The sequence below is a fragment of the Bombyx mori genome, chromosome 6 (genome assembly GCF_030269925.1).
Source record: "Bombyx mori chromosome 6, ASM3026992v2".
NCBI lineage: Eukaryota > Metazoa > Arthropoda > Insecta > Lepidoptera > Bombycidae > Bombyx > Bombyx mori.
In genome coordinates this window covers 13,752,623-13,767,231 of record NC_085112.1, presented here as the reverse complement: position 1 = coordinate 13,767,231, position 14,609 = coordinate 13,752,623, and the positions used below count along the sequence as shown (strand labels likewise).

The window sequence follows — 14,609 nt, the reverse complement described above, 5'->3', positions numbered from 1 at the left end:
TTTATTTTTAAGCTCTTGTAGGAAGACGAGTCATACGGCCCACCTAGTGGTGAGTGGTTACCGTCGCCTATGGACTTCAGCAAGGCAAGGGGCAGAGTCAAGCTGTTGCCTACCGTTAAATACTCTCCACAAGTTCCTTTGAAGAAGGACATGTCATAGCGCTCGGGAAATAGCGCGGGGGGAGCTCATTCCAAAGCCGAATGGTACGTGGCAAAAATGATCTCTGGAAACGCACTGTGGATGAACGCAGTGGCTCCAGGTAGTATGGATGAACTCTACTCCGGTGGCGGGCGGTGCGATGGTAAAAACGAGACGATCATACTTTATAATATTATACTTTGGAATGATTCGTTAATATCGTTATCTTTACATAACTATATTGAGACCTTAGAACTTATATCTCAAGGTGGGTGGCGCATTTACTTCGTAAATGTCTATGGGCTCCAGTAACCACTTAACATCAGGTGGGCTGTGAGCTCGTTCCCCAATCTAAGCAATAAAAAAAAATTTAATATAATGTACTAATTCGTGAAAAGGCAATATAAATTGACAGTTTTCGAAATTAAAAGCTTTCTCAGTTGAGTTTTCAGTAAAAAAATCAGACATCAGCCTACAGGAAGTTTGTTTTGAATCGGTAGTTTAAGTAAATATGAAGCTTTTTTTATGATGGATGGATTACTGCTGGCCCGGAGGCTTTTCCAGTTTCGCCAGGAGAGGTGAACGAGCACAGGCTCCGCCAGGAGGGGTGGAATTTTCTAACAGCTGCCCGAGCGCTGAATCTACTACCGGATCGGAATCGCGACCCGCTGAGAAGATCCGACGAGAAACTCAGCGGGCTGATGCATGGGTTAAGTTGCACGTCGAGTACGGTAACCGGGGTCTCTAAACCTGTTCCTAATGTTAGAGCTGAAGACGTCCAACACAAGAGATATTGGATCTGATGGATCCGTGAAGAAGTGTCAAATATGAAGCATATTTTATTATTGTTAAAATAAATAAATAAATGTTACACACGTGACGAGGTTACGTTATGAAGGTGAGGTCAAGACTTCTTATATAAAACATCGTTGGATGCTTACTGCGGCTGGAACTCATAGGCGAACCATGGATTCATCGTTCTTAAATAAATAACCCACGAGAATTAATTTACCCAAAGATCACCCATAGTTTTAATAAAGGCCCTAATAAATAATGCGCAAACGTACACCCGATTAGATAAACTTTATCGTAGCGCTATCATATGTAATTAATATCCTATGTAATTAGTATCCATAGGTTTTTAATTAAAAGTTATATTTAGGAACATTTTACATACATACAACATAGCATATACAAAATTGGGCTTAACTCATTAATGAGTTTTCTTCCGGCAAACCTCAAAGGTTACACAGAAATAATGGAGGGCAAAAACTGCACAGAATTTGAGTATGTTTTATAATAAAATACTTGACATCCACGGTGAAGGAATAACATCGTATAATAAAAATCAAACCCGCAAAATTATAATTTGCGTAATTACTGGTGGTAGGCCCTCTTGTGATTCCGCGCGGGTAGGTACCACCGCCTTACCTATTTCTGCCGTGAAGCAGTAATGCGTTTCGGTCTGAAGGGTAGGGCAGCCGTTGTAACTATACTATGACTGAGACCTTAGAACTTATATCTCAAGATGGGTGGCGCATTTACGTTGTAGATGTCTATGGGCTTCAGTAATCATTTAACACCAGGTGAGCTGTGAGCTCGCTCACCCAACTAAGCGATAAAAAATAAATAAATAAAATACTACTGTATGTACTATCATTAACTTACCTTCAACGTGCGTGTTACTAAAACTAAAGACAAGACTTAACAAATAAAGGAATACTAATATGCCATACTTGTTACACACACATCAATAAATACTATACATATAAATAAATATCTTCCACAAAATAAGTGCAATAACTATGCCACTAACAAATAAAATATGTCGGCAAATACAATGACAAGAAATGTTTGATACACTCGATCTATAAATTATTGCTCCGTGCAGGCCAAGAAATGGGGAAAAAAATTATTATTATTGCTCCACAGATTATACTAATTGTAGTATTTAAATTTGATAACTTTTTTTTACAATTAGAAGTCGTGTTAGGTTATAAAGTCAATTTTTTTTTTTAAAAGTGTGTGTGTGTTTGTGCAAGTCACACACGGTAGAAGTGAAACTTATAAATGAAATATAGATATAGATATACTGACTATCCCACTACACAGGAGCATACATATGGACAATGTTTAGTAAACGATAATGGGAATGCCACAAAGCGGAGACCGAGAACGTCTAATGTGTTCTATCTCATTCTCTCACCGGCTGAATCCTATACATTTATGTGTTTGTGTCTCTATGGACTTATTTTTTCGTTTCATCGAGTTTGAAATCACAACGATACTAAAGAAGTTTAATTTAAAAAAAAAAAATAGAACTCGTATTAATTCCGTTGCTTACACGAAATCTCCTACTACTAACACCGGCCATAATGTTAAACGAAAATAAAATAAAAATAACGTCATCTCAATATAAACAAACGCTCAAAAAAAACATGTCTGTTTGTTGTTACGTTATTCATTCGATCTAAATGTTTATGAAAATTCACGTGAACGATACCACAGATCAGTGATTAAAATAGAAACGAAATATTCGTACTTGTTCACGAACCATTCAAACTACGCATTGTATTTATTTGTATCGAGAGCAGTTTTGTTTTATGTTTCAATCGCAATGATTGGTATTTATTTTTCGTTCGTTCTCTTTTTCTATTTTTAGACCATAGTTTTGTTTTTTTTTTTATTATTTAAATAATTCATGCACTGCATTTTCAATTCGAATTCATATGATTTTGCTCTTACTGTGATTATGAGTGGTAAACTGCTCGCAAAAAATCTATAGCCATTGCGAGCGAATTCTTCAATGCACAGAATGTTATACCGAAAAAGAAACATATCGCTGGTAACGTAATTATTTGACACAAGCGGCTCCACTCGGGTCTTTAACAAAAATTTCAACGACATTTGACGTTGTTTTATTTTTTAAAATAAAAGAACACTTATTGCGGCATAACTATAATAGTTAGATGTATGCTGTCGCGACACTTTTTGTAACTAATAATGCGTTCTACAAAGCCGTAGTACATTATTTTATTCTATCATCAATAGTTTTCGCAGGGCACGCGATGTAAAGAATATTTTAGGTAATTTTATACACCTTGGGTTACATTATTGGAGTTTTAGTAAGGATCCCTATATTTTTTTTTCAAAAAAGATTAGAGATCCTTACCTATGCCTAGCCAATGTCACTCGGGAATAGTGTGGCTTCCAAACAGTGAAAGAATTTTTCAAATCGGTTCAGTAGTTTCGGAGCCTATTTAATACAAACAAGCAAACAAATGTTTCCTCTTTACAATATTAGTATAGACAAGAAGGCTAGATTCTCCAAATTGTACAGGGAGTACGTTCATTCTTACAATGAACTATTTATAAAAAACTAAAAACACTTATCAGGTAAATGCATATAATTTTTGTTGCTTAGATAGGTGGACGAGCCCACGGCCCATCTAAGATGATTACATTAGCCCATAGACATCAAGAACATCAATGGCACCACCCATCTTAAGACATGAGTTCTAAGTTTCAATTTTACAGTACAACGACTGCCCCGCCCTTAAAACCGAAACGCATTACTGCTTCGTGGCAAATATAGGCAGGGTGGTGGAGCCGAGCTGGCCGGGCTCACAGGATGCCCTACCACCGGTAAATTGTTTTCACGTCCGAAGATAAAGTTCCAAACTTTAATCGCCATTCAGTACTTTTCAAAAAATGAGGAACAGACTTCATTATACCGTGATTAAAGACACGGACGTGCGAAAGAGATAGCGAAACATGCCCACGCAACACTTATTAGAAATATTTATTGCCACATAATATTTCAAACGTTTATTATCAACAAATACACGCAACTCGTAATAGGAATATTAATTGCCACATAATATTTTACAAGCGCTTATTTTCCAACAGACATCCCTAATTGTCTTATTAGGGACTAGCTTTTGCCCGCGACTCCGTCCGCGTGGAATAGTTACTTTGGCATAACGCTAAATTTTAGCCCCACTTCATTTACATAGAAAGTGAAAATATTTTTGAATTATAGAATGTGGAGGAGCTATTTAAACATGTATTATGAAACATTCTTTATTGGCGCTCCTCTTGTATTAGTCTTACCGTGATGTTATATGGCCTATAGCCATCCTCAATAAATGAGCTATCTAACACTGAAAGAACTTTTCAAATCGGACCAGTAGTTCCTGAGATTAGCGCGTTCACACAAACAAACAAACTCTTCAGCTTTATAACATTAATAATATTATAGTATAGATGATAAGTATAACCACCACCTTTTTTGCCACGAAGCAATCATTGGTTCTGGTTCGAAAGACGGGACAACCTTGCGCCACAAGGATTGGTGACTGCGTTTTACATCGAGTGGTTCATTAACGCAAAAAAGGTCCAAAACATACTTTTCTGTACTGTTAGAAGAAATATATCGAGGTAAAAAGGCCTAGGGGTAGAGGTTCCAAGCGATGGTCGGGCCAAATAGTGGAGGACCTAAAAATACCTGTCAGCGATGCACTCCACCAACGCTGGGGAATCCATTTACGGATACCCGGTCGAGAGGGGACGTACTCCACCAAGCTACAGAACGGGATCGATGGAGACAGCTAGTTGACAGAATCGGACGGAATCACGATCCTCAGCAATGAGGGACCGATCGAAGAGAGATAGAGAGAGAGTAGCCAACTGAAGGTTCATTAAAATAATAATTAAAAAAAAAACAAATATAAACATCCCACATGCCCAGACTTTTATTCGACAAGGTCAAAATCAACGATCACCTTTACAACTAACAAAACATGAAGATTTCAATTAAGATAATAAAATAAGAATGCCCTAAGCGACATTCTCGTTGCGTAAAACAGATAATATTTTGCTTAAAAAGACCCCTCCGCGCGCTTTCTAAGTTGTTGAGAAGTTGTTTAATTAATAAACTTCATACTGCGGTCATAGTCCCGACCCGCTCCTGTTTCATTAATCAACATTTATTACTGGAATAATAATAATAATAATAAAGCATTTGTGACGATGTCATTTCACGAAAGAATTCACATTAAAATATATGGAGACTATAAAATTATACTAGCGTTCGCTTGATGATCGAAATTTGTTCTTAAACTCTAGCGCCTTAAGACTTAGAATCGTTTCATATACAAATTTCTCATTTGTTTGGATATAAAAAATAACTTCTTGTGAGGATGAAAAAAACTTTTTCAGATCTTTAAAGTGATTCGCTTAGTATGTGTGTACATTTGTTTGTACTAGAGGTCCCGCAGTAGTCGAAATTCGACTATAATTAATTGGAATTGTAAGTTTGTACACTATTATGATTGTATTTTATACTTCTATAATCACAAATTTCGCCAAGACTACACTATAAAAAACATTAACAAAGACAAACAATATTTAATCTATTCTCAATTTGGCAACAGACGTCAAGAACAAAAGTTTGACAATAAATAGTATGCATGCGCGTATGCGTCAAATACATGGTATGTAGTGTGTGTAATGTTTTTTTTATTGATTTAATGTATCTTTTATGCATTACTTTAAAAAAATATTAGCATTGTGCACTTCTTCTATATATTCTCTATAAGTGTGGAAAATTTCATACTCCTCCGTCCGCGCAATTTTCGTAAAAAGGGATACAAAGTTTTTGCTTCACGTATTAATATATAGATTTAACGTAATGTTTCAGAGTCATTTTGACAGACTTCAATACGTCCGACCTAATGACATAACCCAGAGAGTTTCTCGCGCGATGTTCTTCGTGGCTCGCGATTAATATCGGGTGGTAGATTCAGTGAAGCACTGCTCTTGATGATCAAATGTTAGCAGGTTTGTTTACTCTTTATCTGAGTGTTTGTTATGTATACGTGTATATATTTAAACGTATAAGTATCTATATCAGTATTTGATACCTATAAGACGGGGAATCCTAAATTGGGGCCGGAGAACCGTGTGTGATTTGTTCCGAGTTATTCGTTTTCATTTCATTCTTCGATTTTCAATTTCATTTATAATTATTATTGTTATACAAGTTGCGATTAGCATTCGGACCGTACGTTAACCGAGCGAGATCAGAGGAAGATCTTCTCTTTGATGTATCCATTAAACACATGGCCTAAAAGATAAGACGTCCGGTGCATCTGTATCTAGTGATGCACCGGTGTTCGAATCCCGCTGGTAAGTGTCAATTTTTTTAATGAAATACGTACTTAACCAATGTTCACGATTGACTTCCACGGTAAAGGAATAACATCGTGTAATAAAAATCAAACCCGCAATATTATATTTTGCGTAATTACTGCTGGTAGGATGTCTTGTAAGTCCGCGCCGGTAGGTACCACCACATTGCCTATTTCAACCGTGAAGCAGTAATGCGTTTCGGTTTGAAGGGCGGGGCAGCCGTTGGACTGCAAAAATTGAGACCTTACAACTCGTATCTCAAGGTGGGTGGCAGCATTTACGTTGTAGATGTCTATGGACTTCAGTAACCACCTAACACCAGGTGGGCCGTGAGCAATAAATAAAAACATTAAATAGCAACTATAAAATCTATGGAATTCGATAAATGCATGCCCCAAAGGTTACGGCGTGTTCTATCGACGAAATATTCGACTCGAGATTACAATGTGAACATTTAATAAAATAAAAAAAAAAACATTGAACGCGGCGACCCAGAAATGTTTGTTAAAGTTTTTTTCACGTAGTCTATGATTTATTACCTACCTGTAAACACTATAATGTACGTCATATACGATTTATTTGGTAATTTTTAATGGTATTTTGATTGATAGTGTGTATCTGTAGTCTGAAGAAATCTGGGGCAGAGCCGCGTGGCTACCTACCTACGTATAGCTAGCTGATGACTCTTTTCAAACCTCATTTCAAAACAAATCACAGCGCTGGGGAAACTCCGAGGTGCATAGATACGAGTATTTTTGATTTATTATTTTTTTCATCGCTATTCTGATTAATACACATCTTTCAAACGACGTGTTGTTTAATTTTTTTTTTTCATATATACGTGCAAAGAAAAACCTTCATAATTTAAAACTCTAGTTTTTAAAAATGATGTTTTGAAATTGTCATTCAGTAAAAGGAGAGTTCAGTTTGGTATAAGTCTATTAATACTGTTTACTGTTTAAATTTCAATATTCATTTTAAAAGATGTTATGGGCATTAAATATTGTTTTCTTATTATATCACAGAAAACACAATGAAGTCTTTTATTGTTTATTCATTCTGAAATAATCCATATCATTATTCTAGCAAAAACTTTGTACCTCTTTTTACGAAAATTGCGTGGACGGAGGAGTATGAAATTTCTCACACTTATAGAGAATATAGAAAAGGAGTGCAGAACGCTAATATTAAAAAAAATGTTGCATTAATTAAACAATAAATCAATGAATAAAAACATCACACACACTACCGTGTATTTGTATTTATAAGGTTAATTTCTATTTGTGTTTGTACTACAAGATATACTTTTAAGAGACAAATTAATAAATTATTATTATTAACAAAACTTTTGCTTAAAGTGTATGGTCAAATTGAAAATAGGTTAATATTGTTTATCTGTAATATTATTTGTCTATAGTATTAGCGAAATTTGTGATTATAGAAGTATAATATATGTATAATATATAATTGTGTGCCATCGTCTATTTTCAGGATATATACCGAAAAAAATAATGTTTTACATAAGCGAGGTCTACATTTCAATCTTAGTCTATAAAATTCTATGATGATAGTTTGATGACGCGTCACCTAAGTTGAACATAGCGCGTTGATAATAATAATTGAAAAAAAAAGCTTTCAGACCGTGAAAGAAGTATTAAGGCGGAATTATTAGAAAAGTAATCTGGATGTTAAAAGCTTCGGTAAATTTAGCAAGTAATTTGTAATTTATAAACATAAGAAGCAAATATTTATTATAATATGTTGTTTTCGTCAATTCACCATGAATAATTAATTAAAGAAATACACCATAACACCCAAAGCCACATTCACAGAGCCTGAAAAGATCAATGAAATTACAAAAAAAAAAAAAACACTAATAATCACTGTTCTGAATTTAAACTGACTGTAAATTTTCGGCGCGTATTTTGTCCGCTACGTAACGTGTAACTCTCACGAAGTACGGCGACCAACTGAAATGAAAACTCGTTTGTATTCGTAGGCTGTAGGGATGGGAAGCAGTGCGAACGCTCCGGGGATACCAGCACTGGAAAATCAAGGACAACTTCATCCTAAGCCTTAGAACTATTAATTAAACTACACAACGTTTCGACTAAGTTGAATGCTCACACAATCATGTAGCAGTTGTGATGTCTGAGATTTTGTTTGGCGATAATAAGATGATAATTTTTGGAATATCTACTAAGTAGGTACGCTATCGTAAATTTATTATTAGAAAAACAATTTTTAGGACATCACAAATTTTTCATTTCTATTTTCAATGAGAGAATGAGGAGACGTGAATGGATTGAATCTTATCATAAAATTAACAAAGACAATAAAAATAGATATATACCCTTGATAAGATACCCTTACGTTCCTTATCTTTAATAGTTCGTATGTTTAAATTTATTAATTTTAACAAAATTATAATTTGCGTAATTACTGGTGGAGCTCTTGTGAGTCCGCGCGGGTGGGTACCACCACCCTGCCTATTTCTGTCGTGAAGCAATAATGCGTTTCGGCTTGAAGGGTGGGGCAGCCGTAGTAACTATACTGAGACCTTAGAACTTAAATCTCAAGGTGGGTGGCGCATTTACGTTGTAGATGTCTATGGGCTCCAGTAACCACTTCACACCAGGCGGGCTGTGAGCTCGTCCACCCATCTAAGCATATTTTTTTTTGCAAATTGTTTGTATCTTTATTCGTTATAAATAAATCCCTGGCGTGCATCACCTCAATTCGCGGAGTGACTTTCAATCATGTACGGACATATTGTGGCTTAAGATGGATAGAGGAAAACACGTATTTGAGACCGACAGAGTTTTAATGGATCGCTGGGATTACTGGCCGTGTGGGGACGCGCGGAATGAAAAAGTTTTTTTAGCATCTCCACTTCTTCTGAATAATCCGGTGATGTATGCATTAGGTTAGAGTTTTATTAGGACGTTAATTTAGAAGTTAGTTATTAGTTTTTTTTCACTTCGAATGATGATTATTTTTGGTGTTTCATAAAATGAATTTCCTAGCTATTTTATTAGTATTATTATTAGTATTAGTAGTATTAGGAGTTAGACTTTTCCACTTGACCTCCACGTAATCTTCACAATGTCATATCTAACTGTTAGACAGTGATTCATCAAACACAAGCGAGTAGCTTACACTTGAGTCTGGAAATAAAAGGCTTCGTCAGATATACGCGCGAACTGTTCTACTGACATCTAGAAATTTAAATCAAAGACTTCTTAAATTGACATTTATAGTGGATTAACACTGATATTTTTTTTAAACTAAAACTAAGTGAAATCAATTAAAACTATTTTTACAGTTTTTTTGAGACGATTCGAATATTTTACAGTTTTCGTGGTCACGGACGTGTTTAAATTATTCGACGCGTCAGAAATACTAAAATGAAAAGAATAAATGCGAAATTTAACCGCTAAATATCTTTTTAATTATATCCATGAATACTCGAGAAAATGTGGATGAATCGTTTTATTATATAGTGCCTACAATTACACTACAAGGGCGATGAAGAAAATGTCTTCGAAAAGGGACAGCACGCAGTGTTAGTTATCCTCACAAAAAATCTCCATAGAAACTGTTTTGCAGTTGTACTGAATAATGACAGTTCATAATTTTAATCTAGTGTAGACTTCGCTTCCAACGGCCAGGAAATAAATACACAGATTTCAATAGTTAACTTCTGTATTGCTTTATTTGCAAACTCCATTTGTACAATCTAAACTAATATTATAAAGCTGAAGAGTTTGTTTGTTTGTTTGAACGCACTAATCTCAGGAACTACTTACTGGTCCGTTTTGAAAAATTATTTCAGTGTTAGATAGCCCATTTATTGAGGAAGGCTATAAGGCTATATAACATCACGCTAAAACCAATACAAGCGGAGCACCAATAAAGAATGTTTCACAATCGGGTTTTTTCCCCTTTTGAGAGCTTCCGCTGCGTGCGCTGCAGAAACGGTTAAAGTTTCGCTAAAATAATGTATGACAGAATTATTCTCCTTTAAAAGATCTAAAAAAAAGTCCGCGACAGCATATGTCTATATGTTAAGGTTGGCTTACTATAACTTTTTTATGCTAATCAAGTTTGTTCTAAAATAAATCATTATTTGTGAACTATTCCACGCGGACGAAGTCGCGGGCAAAAGCTAGTCTTTAGATATGTGCTCACTACATAATACAGCGCTTTTTGTGCCGTTTTTCCAGACTACTGCTTTTTTTATTATGTCTTGTCCCCACTACTGCCATTACTCCCACAACAGTGTTGCTATTTGACAATCTGAAAATTGTCTTAATTTTAGCATGCAAAATTTTATATTAGTTATTTTACAAGAAACCTTACACTAGTCAACATTTCAATTATTTTTTTATTGCTTATATGGGTGTACGAGCTCACAGCCCACCTGGTGTTAAGTGGTTACTGCAGCCTATAGACATCCACAACGTAAATGCGCCACCCACCTTGAGATACAAGTTCTAAGGTCTCAAGTATAGTTACAACGGCTGCCCCACCCTTCAAACCGAAACGCATAACTGCTTCACGGCAGAAATAGGCAGGGTGATGGTACCCACCCGCGCGGACTCACAAGAGGTCCTACCACCAGTAATATAAGGAAAAGTATTTTTTATATCAGCAGATATTTCTCTCTATCAATATGTGCCAAGAATCAACTCGTCCCTTTACTCTCGCCTCAGTTCGTTTTAGCATTATTATAGTTGACTAGATTATCTTATAACAAACGTCTACCTGCCTATTTTTGCCGAAGATGTCAGATGACCCGGCTTGAAGAGTGGGTCAGCGGTTATACTATACAATAGAGCATTAAACCTAATGCTTCAAGGTAGCTATTTTCGATCGTGTATAAAAATTCCCTTCGTCTTGTTGACATAATTGAAACTAGACGATGACCGGGCTTTGCTTGGTTTTTTTTTTTGATAACGCTATCTTGGTTAGTTGCCCTCAATTAAGAAAAATAGTATTATTATTCGCCAATAGATGTCGGGAAGAGTTGATTATTGAAAACACGAATAAAACAACATTTTCTAAAAATAAATCGTAGCTCGATCGTTTTATCGCCCCCGAAATCCCCTGTATATTAAATTTTATGAAAATCGTTGGAGCCGTTTCCGAGATTCAGATTATATACATATATATTAATATACAAGAATTGCTCGTTTAAAGGTATAAGATTACTGAGGTCTAAAAGAAATATATTATTATACATTAAAACAAATATCTAAACCGATCTAGTTGAAGTCTTATATAAATTTTAATATTAACTCCAAAACGCTACATAGTATACACAAATAGCGGAACTTAAGCTATTTCCGAACTACCCTACGAGAAATTCGCTTCGCAAACTCGATGAAACCAGCTCTCATTTACGACTCGCGTCCTTATTGAAACCAAATAGCAGTCAATATCGCTTGGCCCTTCACCTTTTTGGAGAAAATGTTAAATTTGTCTTAAGGTGTGCGATTTATCTCTGTCGGACACGTTAGGAATATTTCAACGTTTAAGTATCGTATAGAAGTCAAGTTAAAAATCCATAAAATTGAGTATACACACACAGGTACCACAACTGCAGAATAAGATATCTAGTAATAGTAACTCACTGGCTCTAGTCATATACAAAAACAAATGTTAATATTGTTTATATATTTTATTTCTATTCTAACACGGTCAGATTCTGCCCCACCTAATGCTAAGCGGTTTCCAGTTATTCCCAACGGCTTTGGTACCATCGCTATCCAATCCTTTAAAATAGATTCAATTGTTACATTTAGAACATTAAACCATTCGGTCTTTAGTCGATTCACGCATCATCTGAGTGCGTTGATACTGTTGATAGTAACACAGGTACGCAGCAGGTTGACTCTGCCCCCGGCATTGCTGACGTCCATAGGGTTACAGTAACCACTCACTATCAGGTGGGCCGTATGCTCTTATGCCTATAAAGGTAATAAAAAAAAACACTAGACATCTTCCATAAACTAAATAACCGCATAATTCAAATAATCAATTCACTGTGTGAGTGAACTATGCTTATAACGCAGAGATTACAAAATATTATTTTAGGCACGCTAATCCTACGGGCATCGGAGCTCATCAATGCTCAACGTGAATGCCGCCACCCACTTTAAAAGCCACCAGAGTTCCAATTGTATTCTAATTGAATAAAGTTAATACTCAATTTGTTTCAATTAATTCATTAAGCAGAAACTTTCCAGTTCAAATTTAATTGTAACAAACTTAGGCAGAGTTTAATTGTTCTATTCAGACAGCTTTAGCGATTGATGGGCTGGAATGGGATAATTACGAACTATGGTTTGGTTACTAATAAATGTTGCCCTATCAATTTTTGTTTTTTTTTTTATTGCTTAGTTCGGTGAACGAGCTCACAGCCCACCTGGTGTTAAGTAGTTAACGGAGCCTATACACATCTACAACGTAAATGCCACCATAGACCTTTAGATATGAGTTCTAAGGTCTCAGTATAGTTACAACGCCCTACCCTTCAAATCGAAACGCATCACTGCTTCGCGGCAAAAATAGGCGGGGTGGTGGTACCTGCCCGTGCGGACTCACAAGGGGTCCTGCCACCAGTAATTACGCAAATTATAATTTTGCGGGTTTGATTTTTATTACACGATGTTATCTCTTCACCGTGGAACTCAAATATATATATTTGATAAGTACGTATTTTATTAGAAAAATTGGTACCCGGCTTGCGGGATTCGGCATCGCACGACACGAATGCAACGGACGTCTTATCGTTTAGGCCACGACGACTTCATAACTTAAATTTTGAAAGAACTCTCGACAATAGCAACACCTTGCCCGTAAATCGAAAAAAACATTTAAAATGCTCTGTATAGTATGTAATTCATAAAATAAAACAAATGAAAATTCATTTCGATAGATGGTTTAGTAAAAAGACACGTGTAAAGTTTACGCGCAGCAGTGTGCTTAGTGCGAGTTTTTTAACGTTCTCGATAGCGTAAAAGTTAGCTCATATTTGTATGGAATGCGATCGTTCGCCTACGTTTGCCGCTAGGGGCGCTGTTCCGACTGCATACAAAACTGGGTTAACTTTTACGATATCGAGAACGTTAAAAAACTCGCAGTTAGCTCTCAGAAGAGGAATCCTTCATAAGTATTTCTATCTCATTCTCTCTAACTACTAAATTACTAAATTCAACAGATTTATACGTTTGTCTCTTTTTAATGTGGAATTTCAAGTGTCATTTGCATGTAATCACAACAGAGCCATACATAGAGGTTTTTGTTTTAATATTAATACGAAAATAACACGAGTATTTTCTTTTATTTTTATTGCTTAGATGGTTGGACGAGCTCACAGCCCACCTGGTGTTTAAGTGGTTACTGGAGCCCATAGACATTTACAACGTAAATGTGCCACCCACCTTGAGATATAAGTTCTAAGATCTCAGTATAGTTCCAACGCTGCCCTACTCTTCAAACCGAAACGCATTACTGCTTCACGGCAGAAATAGGCAGGGCGGTGGTAACTACCCGCGCGGACACACAAAAGGTCCTACCACCAGTAAACAAAAGGTCGTACCACCAGTTCTTCGGTTTTCGCGATTCGTAGATACAAAATTAAAGCTTTTTTTACGGTTTAATTATAACGTTTATTATTTTAATTTTATTTTAAAACATTTTTAATACTATACAGTTATCGAGGACACGGTAAGAGTAGCTTTAAATATCATGAGTGTTTTTTCTATTCTCACAGTCCGCCTTTTCATTAAATAAAAATAAAAGGCGTCGAATAAAATAAGAACAAGTAATGAGTGAATAAAAAAATATTTATAAATCGCATATTCCGTTAAAGATCACAAAAAGTCATCCCTAATACAAAAAAACGGGCTACACGAGAATTTAGAATCTCGAGTCCTTATTGATCGGCTCCTTATTGATCGCCTTGCAATAGAAAGGAATGCAACGATTTATTTACGAGCGCGTTAGAAAAGGACGGGATGAGATGACGACACCGCTTCCATGCTACCTACACAGATACAAATGTCCTGACTTCCGGGAAAGTATCAGTAGAGATCCAATTAAGAATTTGTTTAAAATACAAACCTTTTCATAGATAGTATTTCTACAAACATATTAGATTGTCGAAATTATGGTATATTCAATATTTTGCTGTATTATTGTACTTACAAGACTTAGTTTGTTTTTCTCTTGATTCGTGGTAGCTTGTAACTTTTTTATAGCTTAGATGGGTG

General features: G+C 35.8%; 1 protein-coding gene across 5 annotated transcripts in view; it reads right to left on the bottom strand.

Annotated features, from left to right (window-relative positions):
- Positions 1-14,609, bottom strand: part of LOC101742530 (cubilin) — a 114,311-nt gene that overhangs the window by 81,142 nt on the left and 18,560 nt on the right. The window contains exon 1 of one of the 5 annotated variants that reach the window (XM_062669154.1): positions 8,235-8,253. The exons of the other annotated variants lie outside the window; for them this stretch is intronic. The gene's annotated coding sequence lies outside the window, so the exon portion shown is untranslated. Of the gene's footprint in view, positions 1-8,234; positions 8,254-14,609 lie in introns of those variants that run through there. 5 annotated transcript variants of the gene reach the window in all.